This window comes from Scyliorhinus canicula, chromosome 21 (genome assembly GCF_902713615.1).
Source record: "Scyliorhinus canicula chromosome 21, sScyCan1.1, whole genome shotgun sequence".
NCBI classification, from domain to species: Eukaryota; Metazoa; Chordata; class Chondrichthyes; order Carcharhiniformes; family Scyliorhinidae; genus Scyliorhinus; species Scyliorhinus canicula.
Genome location: NC_052166.1, coordinates 12,205,379 through 12,217,389, shown reverse-complemented (window position 1 = coordinate 12,217,389; position 12,011 = coordinate 12,205,379).

Below are 12,011 nucleotides of genomic sequence, written 5' to 3'. Positions count from 1 at the left end.
ATTGAACCTGGGACCCTGGCACTGAGAAGCAACACTGCAAACCACTGTGCTAAGTGCTGCACCACTTGATCTCATCCTCATCAACCTGCCCACGATAGTATCGAGAGAAGTGACCAACACACAGTCCTTGCGGAGACAAATTTCTTCTTCAGATTGAGGATACCCTCCATCGGGTTGTGTGGCACTAACACCGTGCGAAATGGGATAGACTTCAAATAGATATGGCAACTAAAGACTGGGCATCCATGAGGCTCTGTGGGCCATCAGCAACAGCAGAATACTATTCAAACACAATCTGCAACCTCATGGCCCGGCATATCCCCCACTCTCCCATTCCCACCAAGCCAGGGGATCAACCCTGGTTCAATGAAGAGTGCAGGAGAGCATGGCAGGAGCAGCACCAGGCATACAGAAAAATGAGGTGTCAAACTGGTGAAGCTACAGCACAGGATTACTTATGTGCCAAACAGCATAATCAGCAAGTGTTAGACAGGGCAGCACGGTAGCATAGTGGTTAGCATCAATGCTTCACAGCTCCAGGGTCCCAGGTTCGGTTCCCGGCTGGGTCACTGTCTGTGCGGAGTCTGCACGTCCTCCCCGTGTGTGCGTGGGTTTCCTCCGGGTGCTCCGGTTTCCTCCCACAGTCCAAAGATGTGCGGGTTAGGTGGATTGGCCATGCTAAATTGCCCGTAGTGTCCTAAAAAGTAAGTTTAAGGGGGAGTTGTTGGGTTACGGGTATAGGGTGGATACGTGAGTTTGAGTAGGGTGATCATTGCTCGGCACAACATCGAGGGCCGGTTCTGTGCTGTACTGTTCTATTCTATAAGAGCTAAGCAATTCCACAATGAACTAAACTACATCCTGCTACATTGAACCGTGAATGGTGGTGGACAATTAAACAAATAGGCTCAACAAATGTCCTAATAATCAATGATGGAGGAGCCGAGCACATGTGCAAACGACAAGACTGAGGCATTCACAACAATCGTCAACCAGAAGTATAATAGATGGCATTGAGGTGCGTAGGGAAGAAGTGTTGGCAATTCTGGACAAGGTGAAAATAGATAAGTCCCCGGGGCCTGATGGGATTTATCCTAGGATTCTCTGGGAAGCCAGGGAAGAGATTGCTGAGCCTTTGGCTTTGATTTTTAGGTCATCATTGGCTACAGGAATAGTGCCAGAGGACTGGAGGATAGCAAATGTGGTCCCTTTGTTCTATAGGCCGGTGAGCCTAACATCTGTGGTGGGTAAAGTCTTGGAGAGGATTATAAAAGATACGATTTATCATCATCTAGATAGGAATAATATGATTAGGGATAGTCAGCATGGTTTTGTGAAGGGTAGGTCATGCCTCACAAACCTTATCGAGTTCTTTGAGAAGGTGACTGAACAGGTAGACGAGGGTAGAGCAGTTGATGTGGTGTATATGGATTTCAGTAAAGCGTTTGATAAGGTTCCCCACGGTCGGCTATTGCAGAAAATACGGAGGCTGGGGATTGAGGGTGATTTAGAGATGTGGATCAGAAATTGGCTAGTTGAAAGAAGACAGAGTGGTAGTTGATGGGAAATGTTCAGAATGGAGTTCAGTTACGAGTGGCGTACCACAAGGATCTGTTCTGGGGCCTTTGCTGTTTGTCATTTTTATAAATGACCTAGAGGAGGGCGCAGAAGGATGGGTGAGTAAATTTGCAGACGACACTAAAGTCGGTGGAGTTGTAGACAGTGCGGAAGGATGTTGAAGGTTACAGAGGGACATAGATAAGCTGCAGAGCTGGGCTGAGAGGTGGCAAATGGAGTTTAATGTGGAGAAGTGTGAGGTGATTCACTTTGGAAAGAATAACAGGAATGCGGAATATTTGGCTAATGGTAAAATTCTTGGTAGTGTGGATGAGCAGAGGGAGCTTGGTGTCCATGTACATAGATCCCTGAAAGTTACCACCCAGGTTGATAGGGTTGTGAAGAAGGCCTATGGTGTGTTGGCCTTTATTGGTAGAGGGATTGAGTTCCGGAGCCATGAGGTCATGTTGCAGTTGTACAAAACTCTAGTACGGCCGCATTTGGAGTATTGCGTACAGTTCTGGTCGCCTCATTATAGGAAGGACGTGGAAGCTTTGGAACGGGTGCAGAGGAGATTTACCAGGATGTTGCCTGGTATGGAGGGAAAATCTTATGAGGAAAGGACTTGAGGTTGTTTTCGTTAGAGAGAAGAAGGTTAAGAGGTGACCTAATAGAGGCATACAAAATGATCAGAGGTTTAGATAGGGTGGACAGTGAGAGCCTTCTCCCGTGGATGGAGGTGGCTAGCACGAGGGGACATAGCCTTAAATTGAGGGGTAATAGATATAGGACAGAGGTCAGAGGTGGGTTTTTTACGCAAAGAGTGGTGAGGCCGTGGAATGCCTGCAACAGTAGTGAACTCGCCAACATTGAGAACATTTAAAAGTTTATTGGATAAGCATATGGATGATAAGGGCATAGTGTAGGTTAGATGGCCATTAGTTTTTTTCCATGTCGGTGCAACATCGAGGGCCGAAGGGCCTGTACTGCGCTGTATCGTTCTATAGTAAGTGCCAAGTGGATGATCCATCTCAGTCTCCTCAAGAGATCCCCAGCATCACAGATTCAGTCTTCAGCCAATACGATTCACTCCACATGATATCAAGAAATTACTGAAGGAACTGGATACTGCAAAGGCTATGGGTCCTGACAATATCCCGACAATAGTACTGAAGACTTGTGCTCCAGAAATTGCCGCACCTCTAGCCAAGCTGTTGCAGTACAGCTACAACACTGGCACCTACCCAACAATGTGGGAAATTGCTCGGGTGTGTCCTGTACAGGAGAAACATGACAAATGCATCCTAGCCGATTACTGCCCTATCAGTGTCCTTTCCATCATCAGCAAAGTGATGGAAGGAGTCATGAAATATCTTTGGCTAACAGGGTTAAGGAAAATACCAAAGCCTTTTATTCGTCTACAAGGAGCAAGAGGGTAACTAGAGAAAGGATTGGCCCACTCAAAGACAAAAGAGGGAATTTATGCGTGGAGTCAGAGGAAATGGGTGAGATTCTTAATGAGTACTTTGCATCGGTATTCACCAAGGAGAGGGACATGACGGATGTTGAGGCTAGGGATGGATGTTTAAATACTCTCGGTCAAGTTGTCATACGGAAGGCGGAAGTTTTGGGTATTCAAAAAGACATTAAGGTGGACAAGTCCCCAGGACCGGATGGGATCTATTTGGTTACTAAGGGAAGTGAGGGTCAAAATAGCTGGAGCCTTAACAGATATCTTTGCAGCATCCTTGAGCATGGGTGAGGTCCCGGAGGACTGGAGAATTGCTAATGTTTTCCCTTTGTTTAAGAAGGGTAGCAGCGATAATCCAGGGAATTATAGACCTGTTGAGCTTGACGTCAGTGGTAGGCAAACTGTTGGAGAAGATACTGAGGGATAGGATCTATTCACATCTGGAAGAAAATAGACTTATCAGTGATAGGCAGCATGGTTTTGTGCAGGGAAGGTCATGTCTTACAAACCTAATAGAATTCTTTGAGGAAGTGACAAAGTTAATTCATGAGGGAAGGGCTGTAGATGTCATATACATGGACTTCAGTAAGGCATTTGATAAAGTTTCCCATGGCAGGTTGATGGAAAAAGTGAAGTCATATGGGTTTCAGGGTGTACTAGCTCGATAGATAAAGAACTGGCTGGCAACAGGAGACAGAGTAGTGGTGGAAGGGAGTGTCTCAAAATAGAGAAGGGTGACTAGTGTTGTTCCACAGGGATCCGTGCTCGGACCACTGTTGTTTGTGATATACATAAATTATCTGGAGGAAGGTGTAGGTGGTCTGATTAGCAAGTTTGCAGATGATAGTAAGATCGGTAGAGTTGCAGATAGTGAAGGGGACTGTCAGAGAATACAACAAGATATAGATAGATTGGAGAGTTGGGCAGAGAAATGGCAGATGGAGTTCAATCCAGGCAAATGCGAGGTGATGCATTTTGGAAGATCAAATTCAAGAGCGGACTATATGGTCAATGGAAGAGTCCTGGGGAAAGTTGATGTACAGAGAGATCTGGGAGTTCAGGTCCATTGTACCCTGAAGGTGGCAACGCAGGTTGATAGAGTGGTCAAGAAGGCATACAGCATGCTTGCCTTCATCGGAAGGGGTATTGAGTACAAGAGTCGGCAGGTCATGTTACAGTTGTATAGGACTTTGGTTAGGCCACATTTGGAATACTGTGTGCAGTTCTAGTCGCCACATTACCAGAAGGATGTGGATGCTTTGGAGAGGGTGCAGAGGAGGTTCACCAGGATGTTGCCTGATATGGAGGGTGCTAGCTATGACGAAAGGTTGAGTAGATTAGGATTGTTTCCTTGGAAAGACGGAGGTTGAGGGGGGGGGGGGGCCCGATTGAGGTCTACAAAATTATGAGAGGTATGGGCAGGGTGGATAGCAACAAGCTTTTTCCAAGATTGGGGGTGTCAATTACAAGGGGTCACGATTTCAAGGTGAGAGGGGGAAAGTTTAAGGGAGATGTGCGTGGAAAGTTTTTTTATGCAGAGGGTGTTGGGGCCTGGAACGCTTTACCAGCGGAGGTGGCAGAGACGGGCACAATAGCATCATTTAAGATGCATCTAGACAGATATATGAATGGGCGGTGAACAGAGGGAAGTAGACCTTGGAAAATAGGAGACAGGTTTAGATAAAGGATCTGGATTGGCACAGGCTGGGAGGGCCGAAGGGCCTGTTCCTGTGCTGTAATTTTCTTTGTTCTTTGTTATCAGTGCTATCAAGCTGCACTTACTCAGCAATAACCTTCTCACTGGCGCTCAGTTTGTGTTTCGCCAGGGTCACTCAGCTCCTAACTTCGTTACAGCCTTGGTTCAAACACTGACAAAATAGCTGAATGCCAGAGGTGAGGTGATAATGACTGTCCTTGACATCAAGGCAGCATTTGATCATATATGGTCTCAAGGAGCCCGAGCTAAACTGGAGTCCATAGGAATCAGGGGAGAAACTCTCCGCTTGCTGGAGTCATACCTGGCACAATGAAAGGTTGTGGTGGTTGGACGGCAATCATCTCAGCTGCAGGACATCACTGCAGGAGTTCCTCAGGATAGTGCCCTGGGCCCATCCATCTTCAGCTGCTTCATCAATGACTTCTCTTCCATCATAAGGTCAGACATGGGGATGTTCACAGCTGACTGCACAATGTTCAACAGCATTCGTGACTCCTCAGATAATGAAGCAGTCCATGTCCAAATGCAGCAAGACTTGGGACAATATCCAGGCTTGGACTGACAAGTGGCAAGTTTGATTTGCACCACACAAGTGTCAGGCAATGATCATCTCCTGTAAGAGAGGATCTAACCATCACCCCTTGACATTCAATGGCATTGCCAATGCTGAGCCCCCCACAATTAATACTGGCCGAACCAGCGATGCCCACATCCCATTAATGAATTAAAAACACATTGATGTGCAGTAAGCTGTTAGGAAGGCAAAAGTTGACCATATTTGCAGGAGTACTTGCATACAAGAGGTTAGAGTTGGTACAGAGACTGTGCGGTGAAACAGGACAGTGATATTAGTTTGGGATTGATACAGGGACTGTGCAGTTTGAATGGAACAGTGATATTAGTTTGAGATGATATAGCCACTGTGCAGTATGAATGGGACAGTGATTAGTTTGGGATTGATACTGGGATTGTGCTGTGTGATTGGGGCACTGATATTAGTTTAGGATTGTTAATGGGACTGTGATATCAGTTTGGGATTGATATAGGGATAGTGCAGTGTGAATGAGATAGTGACATTAGTTTGGGATGATATAGCCACCGTGCAAAGTGAATGGGACAGTGATTTGTTTGGGATTGATACTGGGACTGTGTAGTGTGAATCGGACAGTGATATTAGTTTGGGATTGATACTGGGACTGTGCAGTGTGAATCGGACAGTGATATTAGTTTAAGATTTTTCGTGGGACTTTGCAGTAGGAATGACACAGTGATAGGATTCTGCAACTTCTGGGCGGACCGACGCCGGAGTGGGGCACGCCACTCTTTGGCAACGGTACCGGCAGCCCCGCCAATTCTGGGAGAATCCCGGCCCTTAAGTTTAGAATTGTCAGATATATTCAGATTAGTTAACCCACTCTGTCCCAAGCAGAATGGATCTTTCGTGTTTTACTTCACAAGTAACTGCAAGTGGAACATTATTTGCAGTAGCTTCAGGAATTTGAAATAGTTGAGTTATTTTAAACTGGCTAACTAATCGGGCACAAGCACGTCAGGATCGGATTCAAGCGCAACAGAATCAGGCACGTAACCACGAGGAAAGTAGATATGAAAAGGTTGTAAAATATGAGAACCACTACCCCTGAATAACAGACGTGTTTGGCCCATACAGGAAAAGCTTTATATGGACAACACCTTAACACCTGGTGATGACCAGGGCACTTTTCTTTAAAATTTTCAGATTAAACATTCAAAAAGGCTGGAACGACAGTGACTACAACAGCTGTGGGAACTTTTGATGTCTCTTGAGATCTCCCAACAACTATGAGCACATAAGAGTGCAGGAACATCACTGATTTCACAATGGACACAGGCTGAACGTAGCTCTATGAACTATGGTGCTTTATATAGTTTTATTGACGGAATATGCATCCCAGCAGCCAGTGACTGGAACAATGGTAGAACTTATTTCAATGCGTGGCTGCAGTTACATTCGAGGAAAGGCAGCAGATGCATATACAAATTGTGTCTGTACTTCTCGGGGTTCAAGTATTGTTTATAATATGAAATAAATATGCATTGTGTTTTAAGTATGAAGCAGGCTGCCAATGACATGGGTGCCACTAGATTTTGAGGGCATGACAACCGACACAGAGTTAGAAGAGGCGTAATCAATGATGCAGTGACATGATTTAACACGGAAACTTCTATGGTAAAGTCACTAGACATACAAAGGTTAAATGCAAATGTAGAACAAATTAAAGGAACAAGGAATGAGATATTAGAGAAAGCAGAGAAAGGTATAGAGCTTGGGAGAAGAGGGCCTGGATTACAATTGAATAGGACAATAGTGTTGGGTACACACACTAAGACATTCAACAATAATTAACAAACTCATCGACCAAGAAAGGGAGACAGCCAGAAGGCTCTGACAGGGGCAGCTAAGCCACAACATTGATCTGACCTAAAGATCTGGCCTGACTGAATAGACAGCCCGCAACTGGCTAAGCTAGCCAAATGACAGGGACGTTGGACAACTGTACTCTCAAGGTACCAGAGTATACTTAGCGATCCCGGCTGCAAAATGGAGGAGATAACAGGGTAGAGATGGTCCTGATGATCCCTACAATCACACCGGACTCAGGGCCATTCCCTCACAACCAACTGGAGAACATTGGAATCGTTCGGGCTAACATCTCCCTCAGGTACTATCTCACAGAGACCTCTGCTATACGAAGGAATAATATATGGGATCTCCCTCACGGGGTGTAAACAGAAAGCGGACATTACTATGTGCCCCCACCCGGTGGGACAGGCAGAGTTTGACGAATGTCGGATAATCAGAACTCATGGTTGCGTCTTAGAGATTACACCTGCCCCTATGCATTTTACGTTTACGGAGGAAAAGGAAAATACTGTGTCACCACCGTAACCTCCTATTGCTATAACCTTTGTTCCCCTTAGGCCCACCACTTAGGGCCAGCAAGGATAATTTGAGTTAGGATTATAAAGAACCAGAGATGGTCCCACATCTTGCAGAAACTCTGAGGGAATGAAGACTCAAGATTGGTCAATCAGTTAAGCTTTACCACCAGTTACCAGAAAACAAAATCCATGCTTTGAAAAAAACACAGAGGAACTACTTCTGAGAGTGTGGGACTGTTAAATGAGTTTACTTACAAATTGGTATGAATAACATCATTTAATTACAGACAGCAGAGTTAGTCAGGGAGGCAGGAATGATTGATATCAAGGTATTGAACGTGACATACATGGGTTCGTTTGGGGGTGGGGCGGGGAGGGGGGAGTGATCTTTGAATCACATGCACGGTGTACGTACGGAACATCTGGGAGGTTACATGCCCCAAAAGCCGTGTATCGTTAAAACACACCCTGCAGCCCTCATATCGACTCATTGTGGTCATTTGGGATTTAGTAAACATCTTCCATGACCAACAGGAGAGAATGTTGGTCGGGAAATTCTGTCACTCACATTATAAGGTTGTGGGACATTCATGTGGGAAAACCTTTACAATTATATAACTAATTCTTAACTATGTTGCAAATTATATCTAACCCTGCAGTTCGATGTACTTTCTGTGTCTGCTACTGGAATACCAGCCCTGTGTGCAAAACAAATGACTCATCGCCAGGTGCATACTCAAAGACAATGGACTATTAATAAACTTTGCCCAAGGTCTGAATGCCTCAAGACATCTGTGCCTGCCCGGCTAGCTACAAGCTGAAGAATTAGCAACAACAGGAAAAGGCAGTAGGTTACAAACTAATAACCATTTATGGCATGGACTGAGATAATGGAGGATTAATTAGAACATAGAACATAGAACATAGAACAGTACAGCACAGAACAGGCCCTTCGGCCCTCAATGTTGTGCCGAGCCATGATCACCCTACTCAAACCCACGTATCCACCCTATACCCGTAACCCAATGAGTCAATCAATGAACCAGAACAGCAGACCGAGAGATCTGCGGTGCTGAACTGAAGAGGAAAGAGTTGAATTGGACCCCTCCGGAAGGCTGCTGTCTTAGATTCGACATGCATGCTCAAGCCGTCAGGAGTCGCGTCAATGCCAGATTCATCAGTCACATTCACCAGACAGCCCCGAACGTCACCCAAGCACAGCACAATACCATCGCGCTCTCAAGACCAACTGCAACATTGTCATCAAACCAGCAGACAAAGGAGGCCACCGTCATACTGAACACCTCAATATGCCACCATCTTCATGCACAAGTTTGAACAAGACCTGCTCACCGCACAGGATCTTCAACCGACATACACCAGATACATTGATGACTTTTTTTTCCTTTGGACCCACGGCGAAGGATCACTGAAACGACTACACAATGGCATCAATAAGTTCCATCCCATCATCAGACTCACCATGGACTACACTATAAAATCGGCTGCATTCTTGGATACACTCATGTCCATCAAGGACAGTCACCTCAGCACTTTGTTTTACCGCAAGCCCACAGATAACCTCATGATGCTCCACTTCTCCAACTTCCACCCTAAACACATTAAAGAAGCCATCCCCTTTGGACAAGCCCTCTGTATACACAGGATCTGCTCAGACAAGGAGGAGCATAACAGACATCTACAGACGGTAAAAGTGCCCTCGTACGAACGGGTTATGGCGCTCAACTCATTGATCGACAGTTCCAACGTGCCACAGCAAAAAACCACAACGACCTCCTCAGAAGACGAACACGGGACACAACCGACAGAGTACCCTTCGTCATCCAGTACTTCCCGGAGCGGAGAAACTACGACATCTTCTTCGCAGCCTTCAACACGTCATCGATGTAGATGAACATCTTGCCAAGGTCACCCCCACTACTTGCCTTCAAACAACCGCGCAACCTCAAACAAACCATTGTTTGCAGCAAACTACCCAGCCTTCAGAACAGCGACCACAACACCACACAACCCTGCCAGGGTAATCTCTGCAAGAAGTGCCAGATCATCGACATGGGTACCATCATTACACATGAGACCACCCACCAGGTATCCGGTATATACTCGTGCGACATGGCCAACGCTGTCTACCTCATACGCTGCAGGAAAGGATGTCCCGAAATGTGGCACATGGCGAGACCATGCAGACGCTGCGACAACGGATGAACGGGCATTACGCAACAATCGCCAGGCAGGAATGTTCCCTTCCAGTCGGGGAACACCTCAGCAGTCAAGGATATTCAGCCTCTGATCTCCGGGTAAGCGTTCTCCAAGGCGGCCTTCAGGACGCGTGACAACGCAAAATCGCCAAGCAGAAACTTATAGCCAAGTTCTGCACACATGAGTACGGCCTCAACTGAGACATTAGATTCATGTCGCATTACATTCATCCCCCACCATCTGGCCTGGGCTTGCGAAATCCTACTAACTGTCCTGGCTTGAGACAATTCACACCTCTTTAACCGGGGGTTACCCCTACCTCTGGATCTGCAAAGACTTAATTACCTGGAAATGCTTACATTCAAAGCATTGTCTTGCATCTTTGACTTTGTTTATATATATATGTTTCTGGAACATACCTCTTCATTCACCTGAGGAAGGAGCAGTGCTCCTAGCTTTTAGTGATTTGAAACAAACCTGTTGGACTTTAACATGGTGTTGTCCAACGCCGGCATCTCCACATCATGGATGTTTTTAAGGTAAATAGATTTTTGAACAGTAAAGGAATTTAAGGGTGAGTGGAGCTGAGTCCACAAAAAGATCAGCCATGATCTTATTAAATGGCGCAGCAGGCTCGAGGGGCCAGATGACCTACTCCTGCTCCTAGTTCTTATGAAACTGACTCCATATTTTGAGCGTGGCCACCACAACCGTACCACCCCGAATACCTTTGTGGGGCAAACAGAAGTGGCACCGTTGCCAGCGCCTGCAACTCCGACCCCTTACAGGAACCTGCCTCCATCTTCGGCCACAATGCCTCCATCTGTCTCCCTGCTCCAATCCCGCACTTTCTCACCATTCACTGTCCAATAATAATATAATATGTTTGGTAGGGCCAGGCCCTCCCTCGACCATCACCCTCACTGGAGCACTGTCCTCCTAATCCTTGCTACCTTACCTGCCCACACAAATGACAGCCTCTCCACCCCCATAATAAAACAATTTGGGCAAAAAGACAGGCGAGCAATGAAATGAGAATAAAAACCGCGACAAAATATTCAGCTTAGCTGCATACACCCGGCCTGCCAACAATATGGGAAAGCTATCCTCCACTTGAGCAAATCCTCCACCCTGCCCACCAAACTTGTAAAGTTCAATTTATGGAGCTAAGCGCAGTTCCGAACCATGTGCACTCCAGATACCTAAAGTGGGTTGTTGGCACCCAAAATGGCAGCCTCCCATCCCAACTCCCACTCCGGAGAAGACACAATGAAACACTCACTTTTCCCCAAATTTAAATTATATCCTGAAAAAACCCAAATCTCCTAAGCAGTCCCATTATATCTCCCACTGAGGAGCCCTGATTGGAAATATACAACAGCAGCTCATCAATGTACAGGGACACCCTGTGCTCCACCGGGCCCCCCTCCTTTATTTCCCTCCATTTATCCGAGCACTTCAGTGCTATGGTCAAAGGCCCTATTGCCAGCGCAAACCGAACGGGGAACATGACCCCCTGCCTCATTTCCCTTGTGCAAAGGGAAGTACCCTGAATCGATCTTGTTTCTACACACACTCGCCACCGGGTCCTTGTACGGCAGCTTCACCCATGCTACAAACTTCGGCCCAATCCCAAACATCTCTAACACCACAAACAAATAGCTCCACTCCACAGGATCAAAGGCCTTTTCTGTATCCAGAGCCACCACCATCTCCAACTCCTTCCATTCTGCAGGACAAAGCACCACAATCAACAGACGCTGTACATTAGACAACAACTGTCTGCCCATCTGTGATAAAGCCAGGGGAGTCCAACCAGCTTCCAAAAGTCCTTTATTTCAGCAACTGCATCATACATTCACAGGGCCCGGTTACCTTTCACCAGGTTCTCATTCCTCTTTAGCTGGCTCTACAGCCTTTTGTGCTAGTGCTGGGTTAACCCAGTCCAATTGAGCACGGGGAACAATCACCCCAGCTGGATGAGTCCTGTGAAGGTTACTACAGCTTATTGCACTCCTCCCTCCGCCCCCCAAAATCCAAAAACCCCTCGCTAGGATGACTATTGAGGAGGAGAGGATAGGAAAGGATCAAATGTGTGCGAACCCCACAGTGGCTAAAAAAAAA